This window comes from Chlorocebus sabaeus, chromosome 10, assembly GCF_047675955.1.
Source record: "Chlorocebus sabaeus isolate Y175 chromosome 10, mChlSab1.0.hap1, whole genome shotgun sequence".
NCBI classification, from domain to species: domain Eukaryota; kingdom Metazoa; phylum Chordata; class Mammalia; order Primates; family Cercopithecidae; genus Chlorocebus; species Chlorocebus sabaeus.
This window is the reverse complement of record NC_132913.1, coordinates 59,429,730-59,449,966: the sequence shown is the minus strand read 5'-3', so window position 1 is coordinate 59,449,966 and position 20,237 is coordinate 59,429,730. Positions and strand designations below refer to the sequence as shown.

Here is a 20,237-nt window from a genome sequence, read left to right as displayed (position 1 = left end):
GTATGGAGGTTCCCAAAAAATTAGAACTAGAACTATCATCTGACCCTGCAATCCCTCTTTTGGATATATACCCAAAGGAGATGAAATCACCACCACATAAAGATATCTGCACCCCTACATTCATTGCAGCATCATTCACAATAGCCAAAATATGGAAACAACCTTAGCAGCCACTGACTGATGAATGGATAAAGAAAATGTGGTATGTATATATAATGGAATATTATTCAGCCTTAAAAAAGGAGGTCCTGCCATTTGTCACAACATGGACAGACCTGGAGGACCTTATGCTAAGTAAAATAAGCCAGACACAGAAAGAAAAATATTGCATGCTCTCACTTACATGTAGAATCTGGGGGGGGAAAAAAAAAAAAGGTCAACTATACAGAGATAGATAATAAAACAGTGGCTACCATGCATGTTGGCTGGGATGGGGGCAAATGGGGAGATATAGGTCAAATGATACAAGTAGCAGATATACTCACAGCCTATAATCTCAGCATTTTGGGAGGCCAAGGTGGGAGGACCACTTAAGCCCAGTAGTTCAAAACATAGCAAGACCCAATCTCTACAAAAAATATAAAAATTAGCCATGTTTGGCAGGGCACATCTGTAGTCTCAGCTACTCAGGAGGCTAAGGTGGGAAGATCGCTTGAGCACAGAAGTCAAGGCTACAGTGAGCTGTATTCACACTACTGCACTCCACCCTGAGCTACAGAGCAAGACCCTTTCTCAAAAAAAAAAAAAGAGTAGCAGATTTAGTGAATGAACAAGTCCAGAAATCTAAAGTACAACATGAGTATTATAGGTATTAAAATCGTATTGTATTAGAAATTTTTGTCAAATAAGTAAATTTTAGCTATTGTCACCAAAAAAGTAACTATGTGAAATAACAGATATATTAATCTGCTTCATTATAGTAACTGTTTTACTGTCTACAGGTATCCCATAACATCATGTTGTAAACCTCAAATATACACAATAATGTTTACTGAAAAAATAAAAATAAAATTTTAAAGAGTTAAAAAGAAAAACACTGAGTTAACAAAAAGTTCTGTTTTCTCAATGACAAATAGAATAAAGTCTGATGAGTACCTAAGGCAAAAACTCAGTGTAAAATTAAACTCCTTGTAACAGAATGGTAGAGAAAAAAAGGAAATTCTTAAAGGAATCTTTTCAGTGCAAATGGTAGAACTAGAAAGGGAAGATAAGAGCTCTATTGGGAGGCCGAGACGGGCGGATCACGAGGTCAGGAGATCGAGACCATCCTGGCTAACACAGTGAAACCCCGTCTCTACTAAAAAATACAAAAAACTAGCTGGGCGCGGTGGCGGGCGCCTGTAGTCCCAGCTACTCGGGAGGCTGAGGCAGGAGAATGGCGTAAACCCGGGAGGCGGAGCTTGCAGTGAGCCGAGATCTGGCCACTGCACTCCAGCCTGGACGACAGAGCGAGACTCTGCCTCAAAAAAAAAAAAAAAAAAGAGCTCTATATGTGGAGTTGAGATTTCCTCTGCAGCTGGGCATTTGGCACAGCCAGTTTTCTAAGAAGCATGTCACTATTCAGAAATTCTATAATCACAGCTAGCAATGGCCAATTCACCTTAAAAGTTGGCAATAAAGAAAAAATGTGCAATCAGATAATGGGTAACAAAAAAAATCCAATATGGGCCAAGTGCGGTGGCTCACACCTGTAATCCCAGCACTTCGGGAGGCAGAGGCAGGAGGATTGCTGGAGCCCAGGAGTTTGAGACCAGCTTGGGCAACATGGTGAGAGTCCGTCTCTACAAAAAATTTTAAAAATTAGCCAGGCATGGTGGCACATGCCTGTGGTCCCAGCTACTCTGAAGCAGGAGGATCGCTTGAGCCCAGAAGGTCGAGGCTGCAGTGGGTTGTGTTCAGGCCACTGCACTCCAGCCTGGGCATAAGAGCAAAACTGTCTCACACAAATAAAAAAATAAAATGTGAATCCTGTGCCACCTCATGTAGCTGAGCCATGATCCTGGGTGGGGCACCTAAGATCTCTGAGCCTCAGTTTCCTCACTTGTAAATGAAGAGATTGGTAGATGGTCTCTGAGGTCCTTTATAAATGCACAAGCAATACAGCTTGTAGTTTCTCACTCTGAGCCTAAGAGATTTACACTCTTTTTTTTTTTTTTTTTTTTTTTGAGACAGAGTCTTGCTCTGTCGCCCAGGTTGGAGTGCAGTGGCGTGATCTCGGCTCACTGCAACCTCTGCCACCAGGTTCAAGTGATTCTCCTGCCTCAGACTCCTGAGTAGCTGGGATTACAGGCACCTGTCACTATGCCCGGCTAATTTTTGTATTTTTAGTACAGACAGGGTTTCACCATGTTGGCCAAGCTGGTCTCAAACTCCTGACCTGAGGTGATCCACCTGCCTCGGCCTCTCAAAGTGCGGGGATTATAGGCGTGAGCCACCACGCCCAGCCAAGATTTACACATTGTAAAAGGTAGGGCAAAGAAGCCGAGCACAATGGCTCACGCTTGTAATCCCAACACTTTGGGAAGCTGAGATGGGTAAGATCACTTGAGGTCAGGAGTTGAAGACCAGCCTGGCGACCATGGCAAACCCCGTCTCTACTAAAAATACAAAAATTAGCTGGGCGCGGTGACACGTACCTGTAGTCCCAGCAACTCAGGAGGTTGAGACAGGAGAACCGCTTGAACCTGGGAGGCAGAGGTTGCAGTGAGCCGAGATCACGCCACTGCACTCCAGCCTGGGCAAGAGTGAGACTCCATCTCAAAAAAAAAAAAAAAAAAGTAGGGCAGAGGCCAGCATTAGAAGATGAAAACTGTAAGGAACTAAGGAACTAGATTTTTGACTTGCTTCTTTTAAGTGCAAAAAGTACGAATTCTTTCAGAAAGATATTAAAGGAAGGCACAGAATCTATGGGGTCCTGGCACATTACAACCAGAGATTAATTGGTCATGTGCTAGAAGGATAAAAATCATTTGCAATCCGTAAGAAAAAGACCACTAAGTCAATAGAAATAGGTAAAGGATGTGAACCATCTGCTCATAGAATTCAAGTAACTCTTTTTTCATGTGGAAAAGAATAAATTGTACTCAAAATTTAAAAGATGAAAATTACAATGAAATTCTACTTTTAAAGCCTATTTGCTCACCTTGGCAAATATTTTAAAAGTGCAGTAAACCTAGTGTGAACAAGGGGGGAAATGGGGAGCGATCATTGATGAGAGTATCAATAGGTACCACCTTTGGTGGTCAATTGGCAAAATCTATAAAATTTTAAATGCAAGTATTTTTCAAGGAGACAATTCCACTTCTAGGAATTTATTCTATAGACATGGTTGCACACGTACTCAAAGACATAGACACAGATGTTCACTGCAGAATTGTCTGTAACAGCAAAAGGCTGGAAACAACTGCCATATCCTTCCATCGTGGCCGATAGAATAATTATGGGGTGCTGGTATAACATACAGAACACCAGGCAGCCATCTAAAAGAATGCCGTACATCCACACACGTTGAGGTGAAGTCATCTCCAAGATACATGATAAAGGGGGAGCTGAGGCGGGAGGGCAGATGACCCAATCTGGGGATGGGGACGCATTTGAAAGGAGATAGACATATACTTGTGTTCTGGAAGGAATCAAAAGAAAGTATTAGCAGTGGCTGCCTGGTCTGAAAGGGGAAGAGGCTTCTGTACTGTTTGAATTTTCTTCCATGTGCACTTACTAATTTTTCCATTTTTAAAACTACTGAATTAAAACACACACACACACACACACACACACGAAAAATAGCCATTTAAGCAAGGTGGAGGGGAGAGGGATTCATGGTACTCTGAGCTCTGGTGTCACAAGGAAAGAGAGTCCACATCCCACCCAAGCACTGAGCAACAATGGAAAGTCAAACGCTGTAGGAGGAAGCAAGGCAAAAAAATATTTTTTAAATAAAATAAAAAACTTTATGCAGATTTAAAGAAAATGAAAGCAGCGCAACGAAGAAGGCATTGGAGTAGCACTTTCCACCAGCATATTGCTAGTCAGAATGAGCACAGCCCGGCGCGAGCACCACCTGCTTCCGTGACCACGACTGGACCCCTCCCCAGCCCACTCTCCCCGGGGTGCGCTTGTTCGTGCCTTCTGAGCCGTCCGTGGGGGCGACCCAGGCCCAGGCGCCTAACTCCCGGCAGCGGGGCGGCGGTCCGCGCTTCCCCGAGGGTGGTGCAGGTCAGCCCCGTAGGCTGGCAAGGTCCTAGCCCCGGGACGTGCTGTCGTGTATGCAAACTTCGCTGCGGTCGGGAAGAGTTCTCGGTGGGTCGCGGCCCCAGAGGCCCCAGGCACTGCTGCAGTTGCGCCCGGGGCTGAACGCGGCGGTGGCTGTCGCGCACTCCCAAACCGCCCCGCCCCGCCCCGGCCCGCATTCCTAAGGCCACAGTGCGACCCAGCGGGCCGCGGGGAAACTGCGCCGGACCGCGGCCCGCCACCGCCCGAGCCCTCCTCACCGGCAGTCTTCCAGGAAATGTGGCAGCGGGAGCAGCCTCCTTCCTCCTTCCTAAACGGAGAGGGCTAATCTGTTTGCCAAGACAATGCTGCTAAACCTGACCCTTCCCTCACACTGTAGAAGAAAATGGACGTGCTGGGAAGCTCTGGTGGAGGGACTCGGAGGGATAAAATTCAGAAGTCCAGACGTCTGATAATTTATGAAGTCAAGGAAGGTTCGTTTCTACCTGAAGAATGGCTCTAATGATTTAATAAACTATAGACACTAGGATTATAAGCAGGCTCGACCAGAACGCCACCTCCTTTGTGACGTTGGCCTCTGGCTAAGTGGAAATGTCTTCTGGCTCACTGGCATGTCATTCCCTTTAACAGACCCTACAGGCCCCCTGAAGCAGAGATCCTGTCTTCCTCTTCTGTGTTAGGAATAGGCACCAAGACAGAAACCCTGCAGAAGTTAAGAACAGGAAAGAAAAAAAGAAGCAAGTCACAACAGCAACACTTACTCGCCAATTTTATTTGTCATTTAAGAAGTTTATCCCAGCACTTTGGGAGGCCGAGGTTGGTGTATCATCTGAGACCAGCCTGGCCAACATGGTGAAACCCCATCTCTACTAAAAATACAAAAATTAACTGAGTGTAGTGGTACGTGCCTGTAACTCCAGCTACTCAGGAGGCTGAGGCACAAGAATAATTTGAACCCAGGAGGCAGAGGGAGGTTGCAGTGAGCTGAGATGGCACCACTGCACTCCAGCCTGGGTGACGGAGTAAGACTGTCTTAAAAAAAAAAAAAAAAAGGTTTATTGAACACCACAGAGCCATATATTATGGTGAACCTTGATCCAGTAGACCAGCATTTTTCAATGGATGCCCTCTGCACGTCAGTTTCAGGCCATATTAATACCATATAACTTGAACATCAGAGCACCCTGAATGTATGATGATCCCACGTATTGCCAGAGAAAAGTTCCTCAAAAACAAAAGTTGGGGTTTTGGGAATTTTTTTAGCCAACTTGAAAACATAAATGTTTAGGATATATATAAGAGTTAAATGTCAGTGTATAGGATTGGATTTATTCATTTAGTTACACATAAAAACTTAAATCACATATGTGAAATAATACATTGATTTTGAAATAATGCTTTTTTCCCACTCTGACATGTTATGAAGTAATTTTATTTAAACTCTTACCTGAGTTTTTCAATATCTTAGTCAGAAGAAGAGACACATCTTAGGGCATATAACACAGTCATTTTTATTTACAGACAGTATTTTTTGAACCCATGTGTGAGCTATCACCAGACATTTAATAATAAGCCATAATTTGATAAATTCAGAGTTTTAAAAAACATATCCTATAGGTATATATTTGTGATCTCTTCAACATATTCACTAACTGTATTGCTTTTTTGTCATTGCTGATTTACACCAGCACCCAGTCAGTAGTCACATGGGGAGGTCAGGCCCTGCATCAATCAGTAAGGGTCTAGCTACAGAGAATAAAGGTCTAGCTCCTGGCTAGTTTAAGCAAGACATTTGTAACAGGGTGTCATATAACTTCCAGAATCACTGAACTGGAGATAGTAGGGGAGGGTTTGGCAAGAAACAGACTCTAGACTGAGCTTCTAGTAATAATTCCAAAGTCGCTTCAGAGAATTGGCCAGAGAACAAAAAGGCCCAAGCCAAATCTGGCTCTGCTGCTATGGCGGCCCCATGTGAAATGATGCCACCTCTGCTACAATCAAGGAGCCGCCGGCCAAGCTTGCTGCTGCTGCATATCACCTCTGCTACCGATCACAAACAAAAATGAATGCCTCCTTCCAAAGGCAAGATTTATATAAGCAAGTGCATCTGAGTGTCAGAACCTAAAGTATATCCAAAATTCTCACTGCAAGAGGGTCTAGAAAAGATTGTTTTTAGCTTTCCAGATTCTTCAGTATAAGAAGACAGATTATTTTTTATATATATAAATAGTAGAGACTGGGTCTCACTATGTTGTCCAGGATGGTCTCAAACTCCTGGCCTCAAGCAATTCCTCCCACCTTGGCCTCCCAAAGTGCTGGGATAATAGGCATGAGCCACAGCACCTGGCCTAAGACAATTGAAGAAAGTTAGACTACATGGTGAGTAAGGTAGTCCCCAGCAACTGCCTCATACTCCCAAGAATACTAATTTTGAGCTAAATGTATTTTCCCCCTCTTTTTTTTTTTAAACCAATTCCATCAGATAACCTTTATCATTAACTAAAGCTAGTATTGATTGAAGTGGTTTCAGTATTCTGCTTTTTCCATACAACACCTTAGTCATTTAAAAGTAAGTAATCCAGAAAATGCCCTGAAATATGAGACCTTGGAAGCCCTTGAATATTAGGATACTCCATCTTTTCTGAGAGATAATTTGGAAGAAAAAAACCCTTGCCTCATATTTGAGTATACACAGTAATTATTTCATGAAAAGTTGTTTTTTTTTTAATATCTTTATGAGCAAGTGTATCCGTTTTATAGGACTGCCTAACAAATTGCCGTAAAATGGATGGTTTAAAACAATAGAAATGTATTCCCTCAAAGTTCTGGAGGCCAGAATTCTGAAATCAAGGTATCAGTAGAGCTCATTTCCTTCTAGGGCCTGGCCTTCCAGCTTCTGGTGGCTAATATTTTATGGCTTCCTTGGCTTGTGGCCACACCACTCCAACCTCAGCCTCTGCCTTATTATCTCTCTCTTCTGTGTCTGTCTTCTCTTCTTCTGTCTGAAATTTCCCCTGCCTTTCTCTTGTATGAACACTTTTCATTGGACTTAAAGCCCGCTTGAATAATACAGGATGATCTCAAGATCCTTAACTTAATTACATATGCAAAGATTCTTTTACCAAATAAGGTAACAGTCACAGGTTCCAGGGATTTGACATGGGTGTTCTGAAGGGACCACCATTCAACCCACTACAGCAAGGAAGTTTAGGAAATGCTGGGCTAAACAAATTAAATTGGTTTCTTTGCTGCAGGATTTTGCAAAACCTTTAATGTACTAAATGTGCATTGTGAATCTCCAAGAGTGAGATACAGTATACAGTGATTTTCAAATTTATTCAACCATGAAATCCTATTTGCAGAAGCAATATTCCACAGAACACGCTCTGGCATAGACATAATTTACCTGCTGGGCAAGTCCTCAGAAAGAATGTCAATAAGTATCAGAGAAGCCAAAAATAAGTGACTAAACAGTCGAAGGTTCTCAAGGATTTGGCAAGAGTAACTATTCTAAGTCATAACCATGCAACTCTGCTAAAGGTCATCACAGCCGTAAGGTCATAACATGAAATAAAATATTTATGTCCAGTTACTAAACTGCTTCCTGTATTTGTCCATTTTCAAACTGCTGATAAAGACATACCCAAGACTAGAAAGAAAAAGGTTTGATAGGACTTACAGTTCCACATGGCTGGAGAGGCCTCAGAATCATGGCGGGAGGTGAAAGGCACTTCTTACATGGCAGTGGCAAGAGAAAAATTAGGAAGAAGAAAAAGCGGAAACCCCTGATATACCCATCAGATTTCATGAGACTTATTCACTATCATGAGAATAGCATGGGGAAGACTGGCCCCCATGATTAAATTACCTCCCCCTGGGTCCCTCTCACAACACACAGGAATTCTGGGAGATACAATTCAAGTTGAGATTTGGGTGGGGACACAGCCAAACCATATCATTCCACCACCGGCCCCTCCAAATCTCATATTCTCACATTTTAAAACCAATCATGCCTCCCCAACAGTCCCCCAAAGTCTTAATTCATTTCAGCATTAACCCAAAAGTCCACAGTCCAAAGTCTCATCTGGGACAAGGCAAGTCCCTTCCGCCTATGAGCCTGTAAAATCTAAAGCAAGCTAGTTACTTCCTAGATACAATTGGGGTACAGGTATTGGGTAAATACAGCTGTTCCAAATAGGAGAAATTGGCCAAAACAAAGGGGTTACAGGGCCTATGCAAGTCTGAAATCCACTGGGGTAGTCAAATTTTAAAGCTCCAAAATGATCTCCTTTAACTCCAGGTCTCACATCCAGGTCACGCTGATGTAAGAGGTGGGTTCCCATGGTCTTGGGCAGCTCCACCCCTGTGGCTTTGCAGGATACAGCCCCCCTCCCAACTGCTTTCATGGGCTGGCATTGAGTGTCTGCAGCTTTTTCAGGTGCACAGTGCAAGCTGCCTGTGGATCTACTATTCTGGGTTCTAGAGGATGGTGGCCCTCTTCTCACAGCTCCACTAGGCAGTGCCCCAGTAGGGACCCTGTGTGCGGGCTCCAACCTGCACATTTCCCTTCCACACTGCCCTAGCAGAGTTTCTCCATGAGGGCCTAACCCCTGCAGCAAACTTTTGCCTGGACATCCAGGCATTTCCATACATCTTCTGAAATCTAGGTGGAGGTTCCCAAAACTCAATTCTTGACTTCTGTGCACTCACAAACTCAACACCACATGGAAGCTACCAAGGCTTGGGGCTTCCACTCTCTGAAGTCACAGCTTGAGCTCTGCCCTGGCCCCTTTCGGCCACAGCTAGAGCAGCTGGGACACAGGGCACCAAGTCCCTAGGCTGCACACAGCACCAGGACCATGGGCCCGGCTTATGAAACCATTTATTTTTTTCCTCCTGGGCCTCCAGACCTGTGATGGGAGGGGCTGCCATGAAGGTCTAGGACATGGCCTCGAGATATTTTCCCCATGGTCTTGGGGATTAACATTAGGCTCCTTGCTACTTGTGCAAATTTCTGCAGCCAGCTTGAATTTCTCCCCAGAAAATGGGTATTTCTTTTCTATCATATAGTCAGGCTGCAAATTTTCCAAACTTTTATGCTCTGCTTCCCTTATAAAACTGAATGTCTTTAATAGTACCCAACTCACCTCTTGAATGCTTTGCTGCTTAGAAATTTCTTCAGATACCCTAAATCATCTTTCTCAAGTTCAAAGTTCCACAAATCTCCAGGGCAGGGGCAAAATGCTGCCAGCCTCTTTGCTAAAACATAACAAAAGTCACCTTTACTCCAGTTCCCAACAAGTTCCTCATCTCCATCTGAGAACACCTCAGCCTGGACCTTATTGTCCATATTGCTATCAGCATTTTGGGCAAAGACATTCAACAAGTCTCTAGGAAGTTCCAAACTTTCCAACATTTTCCTTTTTCTGAGCCCTCCAAACTGTTCCAACCTTTGCCTGTTACCCAGTTCCAAAGTTGCTTCCACATTTTCAGGTATCTTTTCAGCAACACCCCACTCTACGGGTACTAATTTACTGTATTATTCTACTTTCACATTCCTGATAAAGACATAACTAGGACTGGGAAGAAAAAGAGGTTTAATTGGACTTATAGTTCCACATGACTGGGGAAGCCTCAGAATCATGGCGGGAGGTGAAAGGCACTTCTTACATGGTGGTGGCAAGAGAAGCAAAAACAGAAACCCCTGATATGCCCATCAGATCTCGTGAGACTTATTCACTATCATGAGAATAGCATGGGAAAGATCTGGCTTCATGATTAAATTACCTCCCCTTGGGTCCCTCCCACAACACATGGGAATTCTGGGAGATACAATTCAAGTGGAGATTGGGGTGGGGACACAACCAAACCATATTACCTCCCATCAGGTTCTATTCTGGTTCAGGATAAAGTACAAACTCCCAATCCTTTACAATCCTTTACCTCAATCTTCTCACCCATTCCTATCCTACATTTATCCTTGCTCCAGCCAAACTCACATACACATTGGATTTCCTACTGCCATTTCATGAAATATGCCTTCTCCCTACAACTCCCCTATTAATAGCTGAGGTTCATTTCAGTGGATACCTCCTAAATAAAACCTGCTTTGTCACCCCAGCCAGAATTTGCATTTGGCAGAGGATGCTTATGAAGTATCTTGTTTTAGAGTTCTTTGCATGTAGATATTATTTTTATCACTGGTCAGCAAGCACCAGCAAATAAGGATCATGACTTAGATCTCTTTATATCCTCCAAGTGATCTAGGACACTGATTTTCATAGAATAAATGCTCAAAAGAAATGTGTTAATTGACTAAAAATGAAAATTAATCTTGGGGACGAAGCGCAGTGGCTCATGGCTGTAATCCCAGCACTTTGGGAGACTGAGGTGGGCAGATCACCTGAGGCCAGGAGTTCCAGACCAGCCTGGCCAACATGGCAAAACCCTGTCTCTACTAAAAATACAAAAATTAGCCTGGCATGGCGATGCACACCTGTAATCCCAGCTACCTGGAGGTTGAGGCAGGAGAATCACTTGAACCCAGGGGGAGGAGGCTGCAGTGAGCCAAGATCGCATTATTGCACTCCAGCCTGGGCAACAAGGGCAAAATTCCGTCTCAAAAAAGAAAAGAAAATCTTGGGAACTATGTATGCAGATATAAAAGTGCCATCTAAGACTCCTCCCCTCCCCGTTTCCCAGATGAGAGTAGACTGGGCTATTCAAGGTTGGAGATGTATCCAATTAGTAGTGATGAATGGCAAACTCAGAATGGTGACGGCATTGAGGACCTGGGGTAGGCAGAGTCAGAGTCATGTGTTCTCTATCTTAATGATTTAAAACATCCCCAAAAGAATTGAAAACAAGTTGAATCAGCCTTCTATATCTATGTATACAGAACCCTTGGATACAAGAGGGCCAACCACACTATGCCATTTTATTTAAAAGACTTGAACATATGTAGATTTTGATATCTGCGGGGAGTGTGGAATTTGGTATCTGTGGGGGGTCTAGAACCATCTCCCACAGATATGATATCAAGTGTTCAAATACACATATACACATGTACATGCATGTTCATAGCAGCGCAGCACTATTCACCATAGCCAAAAAATGAAAACAACCCAAATGCCCATCAACAGATGAATGGATAAACAAATTGTGGTATATACATAAAATAGAATATTATGCAGCCATAAAAATGAATGAGGTACCAATCATGCTACAAAGTGGATGAACTTCAAAAATACTATACCAAATGAAAGAAGTCAGACACAAAAAGTCACATATTTTATTATTTCATTTATATGAAATATCTAGAATAAATAAATCCAGAACACAGATTGGTGGTTGCTGCTGATGGCAGTGGCAGGCCATCTGGAGTGGCCCCTGCCATCACGCTGGCTGTGGCAGAGGGGTCGGGCTCAGGTGGTAGCAGCGGGAGCAGCAGTGGCAGTGGTGGGACCCCTGTGCCCTGTGTCCCGTGTCCCACGTCCCTGAAGCAGCCAACTGCACTACCTCCACTCTCACATGGCCAGGCCAGACATGCTCCCAGGCCAGACCCTCCGCTGCTCCAGAACCTGGCCCCACATCACTGCTGCAGGGAGGATGTGGGGAGGAGGCAGACAGTACCCAGAGCCCACCCCTGGGGCCCCCCAGGAGCCCGCTACCCTGGGAGCCACTGCGATGGGGCCAGGCTGAGTTGCCCACCAGCAGGGGAGCAGCACAGTCTGGCACACAGGGGTGGGCAGAGAGGGGCCCCAAGGCAGAGCTGGACCCAGGGCGGTGCTGCACTCCATGAAGCGGGCAAGAGCAGGCAGGAGTCCCACCCTCCCACACATGGCTGTGGCCACCCAGGTTGCGGCTGTGGACCCAGACATCTGTGCACTTTCAGGGGGCCCAGAAAGGCCTCCCTTTCCCCCACAGTCTCAGAAGTGTCCAGTCCCACTGCCTGGCCTCTCCCCACTGTGGGCACCCACCCAGATCAGAGTGGAGTAGAGGCCAAGCTAGGCACTATTGCAGCCTGGCCAGGTGTGCATATGTGCAGGGCAGTGCTGACACACCAGCCCCCTGCCACCTCAGCCTCAGCTCCCTCCGGACTTTGGGCACTGACAAGCACAGGAGGGAGGCCAAGGGGGAGCTGAGGACAGCCCAGCACCAGACTGCAAGTGCCCCTGGGCATAAATAGCCTGTGCTCCGAATAGTGGCAGGAGGCAAGCAGGCTCCTGGGAGGAAAGGGGCTGGTCCCCAGTAAAGCCCCACCTTCAAATCAGGGAGGACCTGAAGCCTGGGGGCTGTCAGCCAGTCCCATGGACCTGAGGGGGAACTTGTGACGTTTTTCCCTGGGCCTGCCCATGGCTGCTCATGGACCAATCAGCATGCACTTCCTCCCCTCTGAGACCCATAAAAACCCCCAGACTCAGACAGACTCAAGCAGAAGATGGAGAGAGGATGGAGAGAGGATGGAGAGATGACAGGGAGACAACAGAAAGTAATGGAACAACCAGCTGTGGAGAGAAACTACCCTTTCTGCTGAGACTGAAGAGAGGATGGGACACCCTGGCTACGGAGAGGAGCTGCCCAGGAGAGGAGCTTCCTACTGCAAGTCTCCTCTGAGCTGTTCTATTGCTCAATAAAGCTCCTCTTCACCTTGCTCACCCTCCACTTGTCTGCATACCTCATTCTTCCTGGATACAGGACAAAACCCCAGGATCCGCTGAATGGTGAGGCTAAAAGAACTGTAATACAAACAGGGCTGAAACACCTGCACTGCTCAACAAATTGTGGGGAGCAAGGAGGAAAGAAGAGAGAAGGAGAGAAGCGCTGCAGCCCTCAGTTTGGGGGCCAGACCTGGGAGGTCCCCAAGCCAGAGCTGTGACTCCCCTTTTTGGGCCCTGCAGTTCTGGAGTCTCCAAGCCTCAGGGCACCACTGTGTTCCCCAGTGCCAGCTATGAAAGTTGCTTGTGGTGTACTTGGTCCAGCTGCAGCCTCACAGTGAGCTGGCACCTGTGCCGGCACCTGTCCCACTGCAGCAGCCAGCCTGTCTGACTGTGCACAGTGGCCAAACTCCATGCTTGCTCACTCACACACCTCTCACCACTCTGCTCCAGTCTCTTTGGAGGCATGGGATCCAAGCCAGTAATGCAAGCTGAGCACAGCCTGCCAGGATGAGTGAGCTTATTAGGCCCAAGCAAAACTCAGGCAAAGGTGCCACTGGCCACAGAGGTTTCCAGCCAGAAAAGCAACACCTCCCATCTCACACACACCAAGGATCCCACAACCCTGGGAGGAGGGGGACATGTAAAGCAACTGCTTAATGAGTATGAGATTTCCTTTTGGAGTGATGAAAATATTTTGGAATTAGATAGATTTGGTGGTTGCACTTTTTGCTAAACGTCACTGAATTGTTCACTTTAAAGTTGTTAATTTTGTTGTGTGAAGTTCACTTCAGTCTTTAAAAAACAGTACAGCAATATGAGCAAACCTGGTATTAAAGTGTAGTAAGCGATGCCCGGAAAACTTGTTACAGAATAATTTTTAAAATATATCACTCATTGTATAGCCTGAGAAAGAAGGCTATACAATCCTGAGAAAGAAGAACAAAGCTGAAGGCACCATGCTTCCTGATTTCAAAATATATTATGAAGCTACAGTTATCAAAACAGTATGGTAATGGCATAAAGACAGACATATACTCAATGGCACAAAAAAGAGAGCCCAGAAATAAATCCACATACATCAGTCACTTGATCTTCAATAAGGGTGCCAAGAATACACAATGGGGAAAGGATAGTCTCTTCAACAAATGGTGTGGGGAAAATTGGATATCCACAGACAAAAAAATGAAACTGGACCCTTATATCATACACAAAAATCAACTCAAAATGGCTTAAAGACTTAAATTTAAGACCTGAAACTATAAAACTCCCAGAAGAAAACATGGGGAAAAACTTCATGACATTGGTGTTAGCAAAGATTTTATGAATATATATATATATATATTCATAAAATCATAAAATATTTATATTCATATTATATTATGAATATAAATATTTTATGAATATACCCAAAAGCACAGGTAACAAAACCAAAAATAAACAACTGGGATTACATTGCCTAAAAAGCTCCTGCACTGCAAGGAAAAAAAAAAATCAATGGAGTGAAAAGACAACCTATGCAATGGTAAATAATATTTGCAAGCAATATTACTGATAAGGAGTTAATCTTCAAAATATATAAGGAACCCCTACAACTCAATAACACAAAAATTAATAACCCAATTTAAAAATGGCTAAGAACTTGAATAGACATTTCTCCAAAGAAGATATACAAATGACCAACAGGCATATGAAAAAATGCTCATTTTCACTGAGGACTGGGGTGCATGAGTAAGACCATAAGTAGAGTAATGGGGACCAGATTTGAGCTGGAGTGAGGCCAGTGTCTAGGTCACCAAATAATCAAAGAAATGCAAATCAAAACCACAATGAGATATCACGTCACACCTATCAGAATGGCCATTATAAAACAAAACAAAACAAAACATAACAAAACACCAAAAAAACAAAAAGATAACTGTTGGCAAGGGTGTGGAGAAATTGGAATCCTTGAACACTGCTTGTGAAAATGAAAACTGATGTAGCCACTGCTGAGGTGGGAGGATCACTTGAGCCCAGGAGCTCGAGGCTAGCCTGGACAATATAGCAAGAACCCATCTCTAAATAAATAAATAAAATGGTGCAGCCACTATGGAAAACAGTATGGAGGTTTCTCAAAAATCTAGAAATAGAACTACCAGATGATCCAGCAATCCATTTCTGGGTATACATCTGAAAAAAATGAGATCAGAATCTCAAAGACATATTAGCACTCTTATTTTCATTACAGAGCTAGTCACAATAACCAACAACCAAACCACCTTAATGTTCATCAACAGATGAATGGATAAAGAAAATGTGGTATATATGAGCAATGTGATACTACTCAGCTTCAAAAAAGAGAAGAATTCTGCAATGTGTGCAATGTGTGGATGAACCTTGTCATTATGCTAAGTGAAATAAGCCAGACACAGAAAGAAAAATATTGCATGATTCCAGTTAGATGAGATAACCTAAAATAGTCAAATTCGTAAGATAAAAGACCAGAATGGTGGTTACCAGGGGCTGTAGGGAAGGGAAAATGGGGACGTGTCAATCAATAGGCAAAAAGTTCAGTTAAGTAAGATGAACAAGCTCTGGAGATCTACTGTACTACATTGTACCTATAACCAACAACAATGTCTTGCACATTTCTTAAACATGTGTAAGAGGAGAGACCTCATGTTAAAAGTTCTTACGACAAGAAAATTTTATATATATATGTGTTACTATAATAACTATTATTTTATCTATGATAAAGGTCATAAAAGCTAAGAACGATATCTGAGACTAGTCTGCAGCTATTATTTTAAGCAGTATCTATTAAAAACTTTCACCTAAAAAACTTTTACAAAAGCAACAACAAAACTAAATGCGCTTTTGTAAACTGACCTCAATATGCCAGTGTGGGCCTCCACTTTAGGCTTCAAAAGCAAAGTGCACTAGGATGTCAGCTCCATGAGAGCACAGTCCTTGTCTGTCTTGTTCCCCATATATCTTCAGTGCCCTCGGACAGTGCCTGGTGCACAGCAATAACTGTTTATTGAGCTTCCCTGAGAGATCTGGATGCTGTAACCCAGGAGACAAGCAGTTACCACAGTCAGAGTAAGGCCCTTGGGTTCAGGCACACAGACTGAGGGGAGGCAGTGGCCTGCATGAGCTGAGACTTTCACACTACCACCTCTGAGAGGCACCACTCCATCAGCTTCCATCAAATAGATGCTACAGGGCTTGGCAGAAGAGAGGTCCCAAAGGAAGACACACGGTTGAGCCCTCCCTGTGTCTGTCTGTCCTGGGCATACCCCTTTCCTGACCACAGGGAGCTACACACCTGTCCATCCTCTTGCCATACTCTTATCCATGGGCTATTTAGCCATCTCTAGCTACAAGCTCTGCTTCCCTCCACAATCACCAAATTTGGCAACTGGCCTTTAGACTGTTTCCTCAAGCCCCACCCAGCTCCGATTTCAGGAGAACCCCTTTGACTTAGTGACCTAGACAGTGGCCTCACCCAGCTCAAATCTGGCCCCATTACTCCATTCCTGTCTTTCTCACGGGCCCTCAGCCCTCAGATACCCCTCGCCTGGAGTAATCACACCAAAAGGTATGCACATCACTCAGTCCCCATCCACTTGTGCCACAGAGCAAAACAAAATAATATTCAGCCTCATTATCAAACAGGCACAAGTCAAAAATGCAATATTAGGTAAAGAGCCAGAATGGAGCGTGAGGTCACACAGTTTGAATCTAGCTGAATGGGTGACAGATAATGATCTTTCTGTTCTGCAGACAGGCATCCTGCTCCCTGTTTTCTTCTTCTAAATTCCCCTCTATTCCCTCTCTCATCCCTAAATCTCTTTATCTCCTGCTCTCCTTTCAATATGTCTCCCAGTGTCTTCCATACCTCTTTCTTCTGTCGATTTCTCTTTTATCCTTATCTAATGAGTATAGAAAACTGATTACAACAAGTAGTGTACATATTTCTTATGTGTGACACTTTTTCATCCAATTTGGAATTACAAGGAGAGCATTTGTCAGAATTGAAAGGACGGAGTTTCTACAAACTTCATGTTTCCACTCCTCGAATGTTTAACTCCTGAATCGTGGTGTCTATTATGGGTTGGATTTTATCCCCTCAAGAAATATGTTGAAATCCTGACCCCAGTACCTGTGAAAGTGACATTACTTGGAAATAGGGTCTGTGCAGGTGTAATCATGCTTGTCAATGAGTTCATAATGGAATAGGCTGAGTCCTTAATATAATATGACCGGTATCCTCATAAGAGAGGAGAAACACAGGGACACAGACACACAGGAAGAAGATAGCCATGTGACAATGGCAGCAGAGATTGGGGTGATGCATTTCCAAGCCAGAGAATGCCAAGCTTTGCCAGCAAACACCAGAAACTAGAAGGGGCAAGGAAGGATTCTCCACTGCAGGTTTTAGAGGGTGCCAACACCTTGATTTTGGACTCTAGCCTCCAGAACTGTGAGATAATAAAATTCTATTATTTTAAGCCACCCGATTTGTGGCATTTTGTCACAGCAGCCCTAAGAAAGTGTCCCTCAGATACTTCTTTTCTTTTTCTTTTTCTTTTTCTTTTTTTTTTTTTTTTTTTTGAGATGGAGTCTTGCTCTTGTCACCCAGGCTGGAGTGCAATGGCATAATCTCGGCTCACTGCAACCTCTGCCTCCTGGGTTCAAGTGATTCTCCTGCTTCAGCCTGAGTTGCTGGGATTACAGGCACCCCCCACCATGCCCAGCTAATTTTTGTATTTTTAGTAGAGATGGGGTTTCGCCATGTTGGCCAGGCTGGTCTCGAACTCCTGACTTTGTGATCTGCCCGCCTCAGCATCCCAGAGTGCTGGGATTACAGGTGTAAGCCACCACGCCTGGCCCCTCAGACACTTAAAAAAAAAAAATTCTTGGGGCTTCTTTGAGAATTCTTATTACTGACCTTGGTTATTCATTCCTGATTTATCTAATTCTGAGATCAGAGAAGTTGACTATTTATATATCTCAGAAAAAAAAATGTAACTAAAATTTGTCGTTAAGTTGATTTTATTTTAACGTGAATGTGCCCCAGTAGCAATGTACTAGCCCCTGAGCCATGGTTTATAAATGTCAGTCCCCCTAAGAATCCTTTGATGAAATCCTCATTCCAGGTCTGAAATGGAAAAAAAGTGAGCCTGGGACATTTTGTTGGACCAAAAAGCAACGGAGTGCTCAAAGACCAACCAAGACATGTCAAAAGATCACAGGAACCAGCTTGAAAGAGCTCCTGCTACCCAAACTTGGAAGAACTGGAGCAGCAAATAGAATAAAAGAATAATGATAGTAATGGATGATAACACAATGAATTGCCTAAAAAAAAGTCCACAGTCCATGGTGATACTCAAAAGAAAGAGGGAGAAAGAGAGAACTTACAGAAATGTCAACTAATAAATGTGAAAGGAATGATAGTATTAGAAAATGATCATTTTGAGATCACATTTCACATCACATCAAAGCTGTGGAATTTCCTCTCTTCTAGGGGGAGCCTTGTGAAGATAAAGATAATTTAAGCTGGTGGAAGCCATGGATGTGGAACCCATGGATATGGAGTGCCAACTGTAAAAATAACTATTTTACCAAGTTTCCTATGAAGATGAACAAGGGAACTGACTTGTCAAAGCACACACCAATGAGTAGAGGCAGAACCGGAATCAGAATCCAAGACCTCTCTTGCACCACCCAGCACATGAGGGCTCTCTCCATGGGCATACTCCTCCCTACCTCCTACTGACCTGCCCTGTGCTGTGGGTAATAGATGAATTGCAGTGGTCCTCAACTTTTTTGGCACCAGGGACTGGTTTCATGGAAGACAATTTTTTCACAGATCAAGGGAGAACAGAGAGTGGCGGGGATGGTTTCAGGATGACTTAAGTACATCACATTTATCATTAGATTCTCATAAGGACTGTGCCACCTGAGCATGATGATTGGGTGATCACGTGGATGTGTGAGATCTGCCACCCTTGAACCTTGTTATGACGTTAGCACATTACCCATCTGACCTGAAAAAAAAGAGGAGTGCGCAACCTAGATCCCTCGCATGCGCAGTTCACAATAGGGTTTGTGCTCTATGAGAATCTAATGCCGCGCTGATCTAACAGGAGGCAGAGCTCAGGCGGTAATGCTTGCTTGCCCACCACTCAAGCAGCCTGCTTGAGTGCAGCCCAGTTCCTAACAGGCCACAGACCAGTACCGTGGGGACCTCAGGTCTAGTGGACTCCAAGAAGGACATTGGAAGAAGGAAATGGAGAAACGAGCAGACTTCAGAATAGTATCAACAAGCCATGGAGTTAGATAATGTGAAAGTCTACTGGTGAGTCTAAGGGATCTCCCTAGATGTATTTAGGAGTAACTGAATGATTATAAGGAAAGCTGTAAACTGGCAAATTGGACTGAGAAAAATCTGCCAAAATGCAGAAAGAGGATAGTATAAATCCAAGTGCAAACAGAAGGGCACAGATCATTCTGGAATGTAGGTTCCTGGTTTCAAGTATTCCATCAAGCTTTGTTTCCTGATTTGGAGTTTGGAAACAGAGTCCCTCTAAACTTAGATGGAGTTGAACGCAGCATGAGGACTGGACGGTGAGTTTCCAAAAGGGAGAGAGCACAAAAAAAGAGGCACAAACAAGCTGATCCCATGAGGGAGCCAAACACCAGATTTTGCCTCAACCTCCAGGAAACTTGTGAAATCACTGCCTTCTCTTTCCTCTAATTCCATTGATTTCACAACATCCTCTGAGCTTTTGTGTGAAACACTGTGCTTGGTGTTACAGGGATTGAGGGTAACAGGGCGTTGGGGGTGGTAACGGGGTGTTGGGGTGATATACAGAATAAATAAACTGAATGAGGGCCTGCCCTCAAATTTTAGTCTTATAGTAAGAAGTGATTCACACATTGGACTGTGATTTCATGCCCACTGCTCAGTCTCCTGATTGCTCATTCTGCCTCTCAGCTTAGTCCTGGACAGACAGGGTGTGTAATGTGGGGCAGTCTGTGTCCATAGTCACTCAAAGATAACTCCTGACCGTGGATTCAAAAATGTGCATTATAAACTTTTTTTTTTAATGACCATTTTGGAACCTATGATATTATCAATTCAGGCAGTGGATGCTAAAACTGTAAAGGAACCATATATTCACATGGACTCAAAGTATCGCTGCACAAAGGACTTGATAATTGTAAAGGGAGGAGTGGCAAGATATAGCAAACACCTCAACTGAGCGATCACACTCAGTAACATGCTGTGTGCCTTCTGGTGTAACAGAAAAAGAGATACACACAATCTCATAAGTAGTGTTGGCACCAAAAATGTTTCCC

At 44.0% G+C, this 20,237-nt stretch overlaps 1 pseudogene; it reads left to right on the top strand.

The window, feature by feature from the left end:
- Nucleotides 1–18,812: 18,812 nt before the first annotated feature.
- Nucleotides 18,813–18,923, top strand: LOC119625550 (small nucleolar RNA U13; annotated as a pseudogene).
- The last annotated feature ends 1,314 nt before the right edge of the window (nucleotides 18,924–20,237 follow it).